The sequence below is a fragment of the Haliaeetus albicilla genome, chromosome 11 (assembly GCF_947461875.1).
Source record: "Haliaeetus albicilla chromosome 11, bHalAlb1.1, whole genome shotgun sequence".
NCBI lineage: Eukaryota > Metazoa > Chordata > Aves > Accipitriformes > Accipitridae > Haliaeetus > Haliaeetus albicilla.
Genome location: NC_091493.1, coordinates 4,563,228 through 4,575,312, shown reverse-complemented (window position 1 = coordinate 4,575,312; position 12,085 = coordinate 4,563,228). Strand labels below are relative to the sequence as shown.

The 12,085-nt window shown below is 38.2% G+C and overlaps 1 protein-coding gene across 6 annotated transcripts in view; it reads right to left on the bottom strand.

The window, feature by feature from the left end:
- Positions 1-12,085, bottom strand: part of PCDH15 (protocadherin related 15) — a 710,734-nt gene that overhangs the window by 639,883 nt on the left and 58,766 nt on the right. For all 6 annotated transcript variants that reach the window (XM_069795901.1, XM_069795896.1, XM_069795892.1 and 3 more), the window contains exon 2: positions 5,211-5,261. The gene's annotated coding sequence lies outside the window, so the exon portion shown is untranslated. The remainder of the gene's footprint in view (positions 1-5,210; positions 5,262-12,085) is intronic.

The window sequence follows — 12,085 nt, the reverse complement described above, 5'->3', positions numbered from 1 at the left end:
CTTCCTTACAATCTCCAAGACTGTTTCCTTGACAAGGTACTTGACAACTCTCAAGGAGTTCTGCCAACCTCACTATCTCTCTCTACCCACTTTTCTGATCATCCTCTAAAATCTGCAACCTAACAATATCCCAGATCCCATTGGCTATCATCCGTCAGAGGAAAGCTGTCTTTTTATTAATACAGCAGTTGCTCTTCTCAAACTAATGTATTGGTTGGAGGCTTCTATTCTTCAGCCAGCTCACTGCTGAACAACTCTATTCTTCTCTCCATTCAGCATGAATACATGGCACACTTCATGACCAATGGCATTAAAGTCTGTCCTGACATTAAAAGCGCTCTCACTCAGAACTATTAGTACCTTCCAACTTAAAAAAATTGTACTCTGCTAGTTAAAGAAACGTGCAGGACGAGGATGGCAGTCCTAAAACCTCAACATTTTGTATTCTATTGAATAAATTCAAATTATTAACACTGAGGTAATGAAAAAATTCCCCCTAGCTAAGCAATGCAAACCAAACCAACTCAAACCAAGCAGACAAAACAACTGCCTACCCCATGCTTGCTTTCTTATTCCAGGTAACGGTTTGGGGACCACAGGTTCAGCACACAGACAAAAGTATCCACGACTGAGAGAGTCTATCTGATCCAACCACTACTGGTTCCTGGTTTGAGACCAGCATCTTGTTTTCTTCTCTGCCACACAGACATACTGGAAAACCATGAGCTCTGATCACAATATCAAAATGTGTCAAACATCAATTGCTACTTCACATAAACAATCTCTCAACCCATAATGTTCAAAAGAAATTTCAGAAAAAATTAAGATTAACTATGTCCAGAATATTCCAATTAATTTATTAATGCAAAAGCTGAAATAAATTTTCAACATCATTATTTTAGTTTTGATATCAAAATTAACAGAAGATGTGGAACAGGTTTGTGCATTTATTTATCTACACATTAAACACATCATCTTAGTGGCAGCCTCTTTTGAACTGGCTAATTATGATGCAGCAATTTGAGTACAGGTTTTTTGGCACAGGCTGGAGCAGAGACCTGCATAGTTTTCCTGTGTCTCTACAAATAGTTAATTGGATTGGTCAGAATGCACATACAAGTAAAAAAAAAAAAAGACAGAAAAAAACACCACTCAGTTCCTAAAAAGTAGTTGCCCTTTAATGTATTCTTATAGTCCAGCATCTGCTAATGTTAATAATCTGTCAGACAGGCTTTGCTCAGGACCAACTACTGCTCTTAAAAGCAACAGAACATCTTCAAACACCAACTGGAGCAAAGCTGTAATGGATTTTAGTCACATCAAGAGACTTTTCTAGAACTAGGAGTAAAGTGTTTACACTAGGGTTTGAGGAGGAACTGTTGGCCAATAGAATAGGGAAGAGAATACCTGAATACCAATTTTGTAGTCAGTCCTACCGCTTGCTCTTTAACAATGCAGTGTCTAAACAGTGCGACATATCTGGTCTTGCTTAGTCTTTACCTGTTTTTTTCATCTGATAGGCAAATCCCTAGATTTTTGTTTGTTTTATTTTTTTCTTGTTCATCAAGAAAAGCTAAGCATTCAAGTTATTATTCTATCAAAACCTGACTTTATCTAGTGTTTAAAAGCATTTCAGTCATCTTTGAGAAACTCACTTTAATGAGAAAGCCTAGGCAGATCCGTTCAAAGCTCTGGCTGACTTTGGGGTGTCAACACAGCACTACACAGCATCTCAAGTGCATTATGTACACAATCAACCAGAGCATCCATGTACACCTTCAGCATCAGGAAAAGTTGAAGCATCACATGACACACTATATATGAATTTTAATAATTCTGATGATTCTCTTGCAACATGTGAAGGCTAGCACTGTAAAAATGACTTTAACACCTGCCAAAATACATGATTTACACAGGCAGTATTTGGGCTCAAAGCATGGGTTCTATGGGTGCAACAGACAGCAATCATCTCTCAAGTTTGACAGACCATTTCATGCCTTATTTCAATCTGTGTGCTGAAGGTGACTCCTCCTCCCAACCTGACTTTGGGCTGGACCCAGCTGGTAACCCTGCAGAGTAGCAGAAGATTCCTTCCAAAGCTGGAATCCCACAAAACCCTCTCTCGTACGTAAGCCTCGCTTGAAAATATCATTTCATATCAATTAGATAACCATAAAGAAATGAGTTATTTTAATGACATTATCTTCATCCAGACTTGCCATTGTCACTATACATGCACAAGGGGTAAATTTCTGAGATCATTCTAGCGCAAAAAAGATCAAGCTTGCAATTTACAAGATTAGAGGAGAGAAAAAAGGCCATTCTAAATTATACTTAACGATGACATATTGCAGTTTGAGAAACTCAGTAACATAAATTAAGTTTCTGAGCAAATATGCATCTTGTCAAGAGCAACCATCATGTAATTACAGAAGCACGAGAGGTATGTTCCTATTATAAGTATCTGTATGCAAGTTAGTATCAGTTGTACTTTAGAAACAAATAATTCATTTACAAGCTAATTTGAGCAATATAGTCTGCCAAATTGAGCCTGAAGCTTGAAAAACCAAAGTTCTGCAGGAATAACCTAGTCCTCTAATTTCCAGCATGACTGGAGACATAAAATTAAGACAAAGTGTCATTTTATTAAGGCTCAGAAAACATGCTTTTAAAACTAAGGTGGCTTTTAATTCCTTAGCTTCCACAGCTTTTAGAAACAAACACTTGTTTAAAACATCTCAGTGAGGAGGCTTAATGGGCTGAAGGCAATCTGTGTTGATGGTATCTACTCTAGAATGGAACGGATTTTTTTCTCTCAGTGCCTTTAGCTTGGAAATAGCTAATCTCTCTTTCTCCAACTTATTATTAGTAACATAGGGACAAGAAATTATCAGTCCAGCTTAGATGTCATCTTATTTAAACTTAAGACTATTTGTGTGCTATAGAGAGTTTTGCTGTTGTCCCAAGTGAAACAATTGTTAGAAACTTAAAGGTACGAAACCATTCCTCCTCTAAATTATGCATTTCACACATTACTAAAGTCCTTAACAAAATGGAGTCACTATTTTGTGGCTGACACATTAGTGTTTCTGTAGAAAAATCAGTGCATATTCTAGTGACCAAAATGAGAAACTTCCAGGTTGAAAACTCCCGATTTAAACAGGTACTGTTATAACCATAATACCACCAAATACTGTACAACAGAAGGTACCAAAAAGGCTTCCTAAGGTTTTTGAAAAGCAAAACAAGAAAGCATCCATTAAGTTCTACATTTCCTCAATATAACACATTCCAATAAATATGTATCTTTTAGAATGACTAATTATCATGAACTGATATTTTAAAATGTTTAAAGAAAACTTCTCTAGTTTTGTGAGCTATACAGGCAGGTAAAAACATGTTTCTCAATGTAAAAATCAGTGTAGCTATACAGCAACAGATCTACAGAACAGTCCTGACATTTGACATGAAAGAAATGTTTTGTGAGAATGACTGTCTTTACTCAGTATGGATTAAAAAGAACCTTAAAATTTAGAATATTGTATCACATTTCAGTGCTATATTCGTATAGACTTTTTTTTATTTATTACAAACAGAGAACAATCACTCAATTCATGCCTGCGTCTATGACTGATTACAGTAAATTTGAACTCTGCCTCTGATTGTTACTTTCTTTTGCCTTCTCTGTGGTTCTTTTTCTCAATGCTACTTGACCACCTTAATATTCTTTTAATTATACCACATCTGTACCAAAGGTACAGTTCTATCAAAATCAAAAGCCAGCTGAAAGCATTAACATAGGACATACACATATTGAGGCAATTCTTCATCCCACATGGTTACACTCTGTAAGAAAAATAGCTGCTACTTGGTAATTTCCATGCTTCTTTCTATTGGAAAGGGAAAACTAAGTATCAAAACATTTTTTTTTTTTACTTATTTGTTTTTCTGATGACTATTTCCCTGAACACAACTAATAATGGAACAAGACCACCGCTTTGTTCATTATTTCCAAACATCTTTCCTGGGCAGCAACACAACATCAAAACATTTTACCATCACACTCTTAGCAACTATTTGTGCTTGTCTGGCTGTTTATGGCTCCTTGCCGTCCTTCTCCTTAGACTTCTGCTGTCTCTAGATACAGCCATTAGCATACAACTACCCTATTTATGGCTTGTCTCTAGTAACACCATAATGCATAAGTAAAAGTCCTGATGCTGGCCAGCTGGACAAGGACCTGTGTTGACACAATAGTTCCCTTTGTTTCAATGTATTCAACAATTAAATAAATTTCTTGAACATTTTTAACCTGAAAGTTCAGTGTCCATCAGTTACAACAGTGCTTCATCTGACCTCCCCTCCTATACATTTACATCTCATTGTTTATCATTCTTTTAGCAATTTAACAGCTCTTACTCACTTGTTTTCTTTCCCTCTAAATATAGTATACCAGTTTGCAACAGGCTGTGTTTAGCTTGTTAGTTTCCAACTTTAAGAAGAAATACAAGCTTGTACCTTTAGGTCCATATTTGTGACAACAGCAGATCAATGTTTGATTTGCCATCTGCCTTGAGTACCTCTTATATCATCATTTCTTCAATTTATATTCATTACAGAACACCCGTCAGATCTGTTACCCAAATTATTCTGTGTCCATGTCATACCCCCAAACATGTGAAGCCACTACTTGTGCAATCACAGCGCAAGTCTTCTTTGAGAAACACCACATAAAAGAAGATTGATTTTCATCTTGGAAATGTCAAACTTCTGCCTGTAATGCTCAGCTACATTTTTCTGAAACAGTGAAGTTCAAAAAGAGCCATACACCTGACAGATCTCCGACACATCATGATAGATGTGACAGGTCTACTACTTTACTGCCAGAAATGTCCTCCAACAGAATGAGGCTATCAATGAAGAATAATAAATCTATCCCAGATCGTAGAACTATTTTTTGTATGTGCATAAGAGAAGAAACAACACATTTTTTATATCTCTGGATCCTCCTATTTTAATAAACTATTACACTAACTTTCTTTAATATTATACAACACCAGTTACACAGTTTAATCTTTATCTGTTTCATCTGTTCAATACTTCTCCATCTAAACTCCTAACATGCATTTTTGTATTATTAAGCTAGTAGAGGAAGAAAATACATAGAATTTGAAACAAGCTTTCCTGTTAAAAGAACAAGTTTTTCTTACCTTGTTTTCTGGTCCCTCCAAATGTATCTGTTGAATTACGTCCCCATCATCCTAGAAGACATTGTTATCAATACTGAATCAAAATTTTACATTGAGCGCACAGTGTGAATACATTTCTTTTTCCTTTTTTGAAAATTCCCATATTTAAGATAAATTACAGCAAGTTTGGAAAAGTTAATTTGACATACATAAATCAAAGCTTTCTAGAGAAAGAATTGGTTTGATTTATAACTAATGCCTTTGAATGTATTCTACCACCTACCCTTCAAGTAACAGCCTTGACTTCAGCAACAGAGGGAATATGCTCCAAAATACGTATTTTCTGAAGTCATTTGACCACAAGACTAACAAAACAAGCACAGCTATGTCAGCTCAAACACACTGATTTAAAATACGCTTTTTTTACGGTAACATGAGTACGTTTAACATTTTCAGTAAGTAGGCTCAATAAATCTAAAAACTGTTGCATGAGTAGATTGATGGTTACTTGTGCTTGTGTACGATTTAAAAAATACCTCCATGCATCACTGTCATAATTCTATTTCTTCCATTATTTTATACATTCATAAGCACATAGACAAGATTTAATGTTGCAGTAACCAAGACAATTTGAATTAAGCAAAGCGCACACACACAGAACAAGCAGATATGTGACTAAAGCTCACAAAATTTTGATACTGGGAACTTAATGATATGAGAATTTCCAGGGCTAAAGAGCTTCTATTTATGCACACACAACCACAATCATTTAGCTTTTCTTAGACTGCAGTTCCAAAGAAAAAACAGGGGTATGACAGAGTAGGAATATTATCGCACTTTTACACTCTTGTCTCATGAAATGCAATGGCTGCGTTTATAAAGAGGCCAAGTGTCACCTGTGTAAGAAACAAAAAGCAGGGTTTGCTTTGCTTTTGCATAAACATTAAATAAACAAGTATATAAACAAGACATGCAAGTCAGACACACACCTGCAACATACCAAAAGTGTTTGCGTAAGCCTAGATAACATAAGGCTCCTACCTTTAATCTGATAATATAGTCTTTGAGGGTATTTCTTCATCAACTGTCAAGGGATGAACAGATGCAGTGCAAGGGGGGCATTCCAACAGATTCGCACCTTAATCAACACAAGCTTGATATCACATAGTGCGTTCCTAGTTACTCCTCCTCACCCACACACACCTCACGTTACAAGGGGTCACCTGGGTCCACGGCCAGCCGAAATGCCGCTTCAGCAGCTCACTGCACACCGGCTTCCTTCTGCCTCGGTCTCTCAGAGGCCCTCGATCTCTCCCCCGGCAGAGGCTGGCCAAACCATCCCCAGATGGCCCCTTTCCTCCCCCCCACCCCAGCACCCTGACATCTACCCTTCCTGCCCCCTCAGGCATCCCCCAAACCCACTCCGCCTCAGGGCTGGGGCTGCCCCCGCTGCCCTCAGGCGGGCAGCGCGTGGGGGCACCGCACGTTGCGATTGGCCTGTGCCTCTCCCCGAGACGCTCCCCGATTGGCTGCCGGGAGGGATCTCAATCCGGTCCCACCCCCAGAGATTCCAGATGGTTCCAGAACATTCCGGATCACTCCTCCACCCTCCCTCACCTCCCTCTTCCTGCAGAAACTAAAACCCAAGCGTGCCACAGGGACGGCTCACCACATTTCCCTTTCAAAAAAGGTAAAATTGTTAACAAGCTGATCAGCCTGATGGGAAAGAAACTTAAATTTTGCCTGAAAAGGGTTCGGACTGCAGATTAATTAGCAACCGCCCCCAAAACTGCCTTTCCTTCGGCTTTCTGAACTCTGCCCAAAATGGATTTGCCTGAAAAACCAAGCAGAATTGCTGTCTGCCTTAATGCACCGCCTACTAACAAGAAACCACAGCGAAGCACACCTCCACCCGCAGGTAAGTGAATAATCTATAGCGCAATTTTCAGGACCTCACAGGCCCTGCCACCAATTTGGAAGTGGCAGTGACACCCTGCAAGTCTCAACCACCTCATCCGGCAGCAGCTCCTTCTCCTCCGGCTCTGCCCCAGTGCAGGTTGCTGTGAGGGAACGGTTACATGCAGCAAGGCAGGCAATGTAAATTGTTAGCTCCTGACGCCATTTTGTTCTAATACTTTGCCACAAGGGGTAGCTTGTTGGTCCTGGGTAGTCTAACTATAAGCAAAGGGGAATATGAAACATCAAATGCAGAAAATAAGAACAAAAAGCAGATTTCATAATTGTGTGTGCATGAACGCAAAGGAATCTCACCAAAAAAAGAGTTATCTTACAATTTCGTGTGTGGCCTCATTATCCCTGACACCTGGCTACACACAATTTCATTCTCATGGCTCCTGTGTAGGGCCAGAAAGTAACACGTTTTCATAATTCACATGAGGACACTGAAGTACACCAAGATTATGATAAACTTTCAAAGAATTATAAAATGTTCCCATGACAATCACTCTAATCTGTGCATCTCATAGCTATTGCTAGCAAGTGCAGTTTGTGAAAACAACGATACAGTATGAGGAAAACAAAATTAGTAGGAGCTGTGCATCGCTGCTTTGTAGTTGTTTCTGACAACTAATAAAAGAATTTCATATTAAGAAGTGCAGAGGGAGGAAACAAAGGGTAATACAAACGTTGGTATTTCTCTTCAAGCTTGGTAATATTTTTTGTACAGTACTTTCTCTGAGATCAGACAAATGCCCTGAAAATTCCTGGAGCTAACGTTTCATTTCAAAACAAAACAATAACTCTAAAAAAAAATTTTTAAATTTTTTTCTAGGACCTTAAATTACTTTTGGAATGTACTTTAATTTTTAATGATAGTAAAATAATTTTACATTAATATAGCGAAATTGCTTACTATGCCTGAAGCTATTTTTTAATTTTTCAGAACTGGCATAACAGTTCACGTAATAATCTCTAATTTTAATGTCATCATATTAATTTCTGATACAAACATAATTTTAAAACGAATTTAAAATAGATAGCAAGTCTAGAATCAGTACAACTCTTGCAGCATCGTGCCATTTTTTTCTTATTTTGCCATCAATAAGAGCAGTAAAACCAGGCTTTCCAAACTTTACACTAAGAGATGCTCATGCATATTAGTAAAATCACTATACTGCTCCTCTCTTGTAACAAAAATAGATAAATCAAATATTAATAATATAAGTCAGTTGAAACATAATTCGTTTCATCTTGGATTTCTTCTTATTCTTTGTCTTGCAATCAAAACCAACAGAGAATCATACAGCCATTGTACCCCAATGGCAGAAACAATAAAGAGTTGTATATCCATTGCACCCCAATGGTAGTGGATTACAGTATATCATTCAGTCTTAACAGAACAAATATTTGAAAGTACAACTTTGACTATTCACTTTACAGGAGAAATTGTTCTTTAGCAGAGTGCTAGTTTTGCACATTTTCCTCACATTGTTAGAACTCTGAATTGCTACCTTTGTTTCTTCAAAACAGCTGCATTTATTTACATTTTAAAATAATATGGTTTTCCACATATGGTATCATCTCTAATCACACTGCACATTACACTGGGGGAAGAAAAATACATCTATCAACAGCCCATCTCTGGCTAACTTTCTTACTGGCATTCTACTGAGCACAACACTATGAACTGCTGGTAAGGGCGTAACACAAAAAACAAAATTAACATCGATGCACTAATGGCAACAAGATGCACTTGGTGCATATTGTTAGTAGTAAAAATGTAAGAGCAGAGCAAGTTGTGATCACGATAACCTAGACTTCAAGACTCCTGGAGAGCTTCAGGGTTTCTCATGCAGGTGCCTGGCCTCATGCTCAGAGATGTAAGAAGCAACATTGCCCTCTCCACAGCTCATCCTGTCTTACTGATAAAGACAAACAATGCCCAGGCTGAAACAGAATACTCAGGCTAGCTCGCTTCCTTGTCTGGGGTATTAAAGGGCTGGAAGAGATTTCCCTTAAGAAGTGTGAATAAAATAAAACTGCAGGAAAATAACAAGTTTAACTGATACAGGGACATTTGCCTAGAGTCTACCATTACCCCAAGACATAGGCAGGGGGGTAATCTGCAAACTGGTGCAAAATGTAGAGTCAATTGTGAAGAATTATATTTGGAAAAACAGACCATAGAAGAAACTATATGAAAACACTCTGTAACACAAAATGATTTTGAACAGCCATTCCAATTCCAAAACCTAGAAAAGGCTCCCCAGATCTAGCTTTCAGTAATAACACTTAACTACATAATCTTGATTAGCCAAGATCTCTTTAAAATCTTTCCTTTATTATTAGCACAACTTAGATTATCCAGCTGGTTCACTGTTCACAAATGTTCTTGACAGAGGAAAGAGGAAGGAGTATGATCTGCAGAAGAAAAGGAGCAGGGCAGTTTCAGTTAAGGCATGGGCCTTCAGAGATCAAAGTCAAATACCAAAGAAAAGGGAAAATGGTGCAGTTGTCATAAGATAAGCATATTTTCTCCATGCAATTCTCAATGTGACAGTAGGATACTGAAATAGCAACATTAACTACACATTAAGTCACAGGAAGGACCTTTCATTACAATTTAGTCAAGGCACAAGCCTCTTATTCCCATCAGTCACATCCCATTTGTGTCTGCTGCAACCCTGATCTCTACCCCTGGACCAGGGACCTTAACTACTAAGAAGTGGATTAATTGTTCCATATAAAGAATGACTGATATCTGAAGAGAATTCAATCCTGGAAGTCCACTGCTGTTTTCCGCAGGCATCACCATCTAAAACTAAGTTACCATAGCTGGTTGCATACCAGATCCCTGTTTTCTGGCTTCCTTGGTCTTCTCTGGTTACTCTTCAGTCCATCCTTTCAGGTCCACAAGACACAGGAGCAGGAGGTTCCTGCTCTTCGGTGGGTCTCAGATCACATACCTTGCATTTCAGCCGTGCTCGCCTACAGAACAGTTGCCTCAGACTCTCTGCATAACAGTCACTCTTTGCCAGATGGTTTTACTGATCAGCAGTTCCCTGGGTGAAAAGAAAGCCTAACTTTGAACAACTGAGAAACAAAGATCTCTTGTGGGTTCTTTCTCCACGTGTTTCAGAAAAGTGCAAATACCCTAGCTTACACGTTAAAATGGCTTCTTCTTCAGATGTTTTAAGGAAGGGGTTTCTTCTATGGTGACAAAATGCTAAATTGGTTCTAAACAACTGCAGAATAGATGCCTCCATTTCATTATGTGGTTTGCCAAAAAGTGGAAAGTGAAAAACAGTTTCAAACCAACAGCAAAAGTTTTCTTATTAAACTAGGGCAAACAAGATCCAAAGAAGTCTGGCATAATTTTCACAGTTGTAGTAAATTTTAGCTGCAAAATAAAATCAGCATTTTCTACTAAAACCTTCTGAGAACTTACACTGCAGGTAGTGTGGGGACCTCAGGATCGTCCTTCTTTCCTTTAGCTATTGCCATTGTTTACCAATGCAAAGTCATCTAAGTCAGTATTTAAAAATAAACTAATCACCAAATTAATTAAAGACAATAAATATTGAAACTTTTTTCCTGATGAGATTAAAATGTAGTCTATTCTAGGTCAACCATGTTCTAGAGAAAAATATATTTGCTTATAGCTGCAAAAAAGAACATTAAAGCCTTTTAGGAAATAAAGTAGTACAGAAATTAAAAACAGCACTCTCTGCAGACCAATGTCACTTTACAGAGATTAGTACAGAGCTTCTTCTAAATTTTTTGAAGTGCTTACTTAAACTAATGTGACTCTGAAACATTTTACAAATCACTGAAAGATGAGTACAGCTAAAACCCAGCAGACTCCTTTCCCCCATTGTTCTTAGATTTGTGAAGAACATGTTATTCAGAATGGCCTAAGAGAAGTGAAACTGTATGAGGCGATAAAGAAGGGCGACCTCTTACAATAAATTTTTCTTACTGCACATTAGATTAGAAAAATTAAAAAAACCTTTCACATCCTTTAAGTACAGCTTATATGGCTTCCCCTTCATCAAGATAGGTAATCTATTGCTTGGATAGAAAAACAAATCGTGGTAGAACAAGGGCAGTGACTGAACAGGTCTCTCTCAAAAACTCCATGAATATACCTATCCACACATAAAATAACCAGCTCTTGAGGCAGTAAATAAAATTCATCCCTTCGCTGGGTATGAAATACAGAACACTAAGTAATTCAACTCCCAAACAGTAATTACATGATGTCGAAAGCGGGACCTGTCAACCCTGAGAATGCAGAGATGACCCCAGGATGCTAATGCTTCCACTTACCACACTGCAAACTGGAGAACTAGCACCTACTTTAAATAAAGATTCTGTGATGCGTGTCCCTGATGCATGGTGGCTTTATAAATAATTTCCAGTATCCTAGACCTGAAATGGTTGGCAGCCAAGACAATTTCCAAAAGCATACTGAAATCACCTGAGGAAATTATTCCAGCTTCTGCTTGCCCTGCTCAGGCAAGAATTAATTCTGTTGCTCCTAGCACATCAAAATCACCTGGAAGAGGGATTCCCAAACTTCATTAGGCATTACAGTATGAGACAAATAAGTACTAGATCTACATCATACACAGCCCACCACAACATCACAAGCCAGCAAAATAAATATTGGCAGCTCCCACCACTCTCACTGCAGACGCTGGTACCTAGGCAAGAACACTTATCAATGCACTGCTGTGTAGCTAGTAAACATGAGACTGAGTTTCCAAAGAAAGCACAGCACAGCTGTTTACAACTTTATCCCACACCAAGCAAGATTCCCTTGCCTGAAATCCTGTGTTTCTTCTGATCTTTTCAGCACTCTTGCACCTTGCTATAGTAGTAACAGATCCAGGATACAGTAAGTGGCCAGGGATTGATTTTCTGCGCTCTCTTTC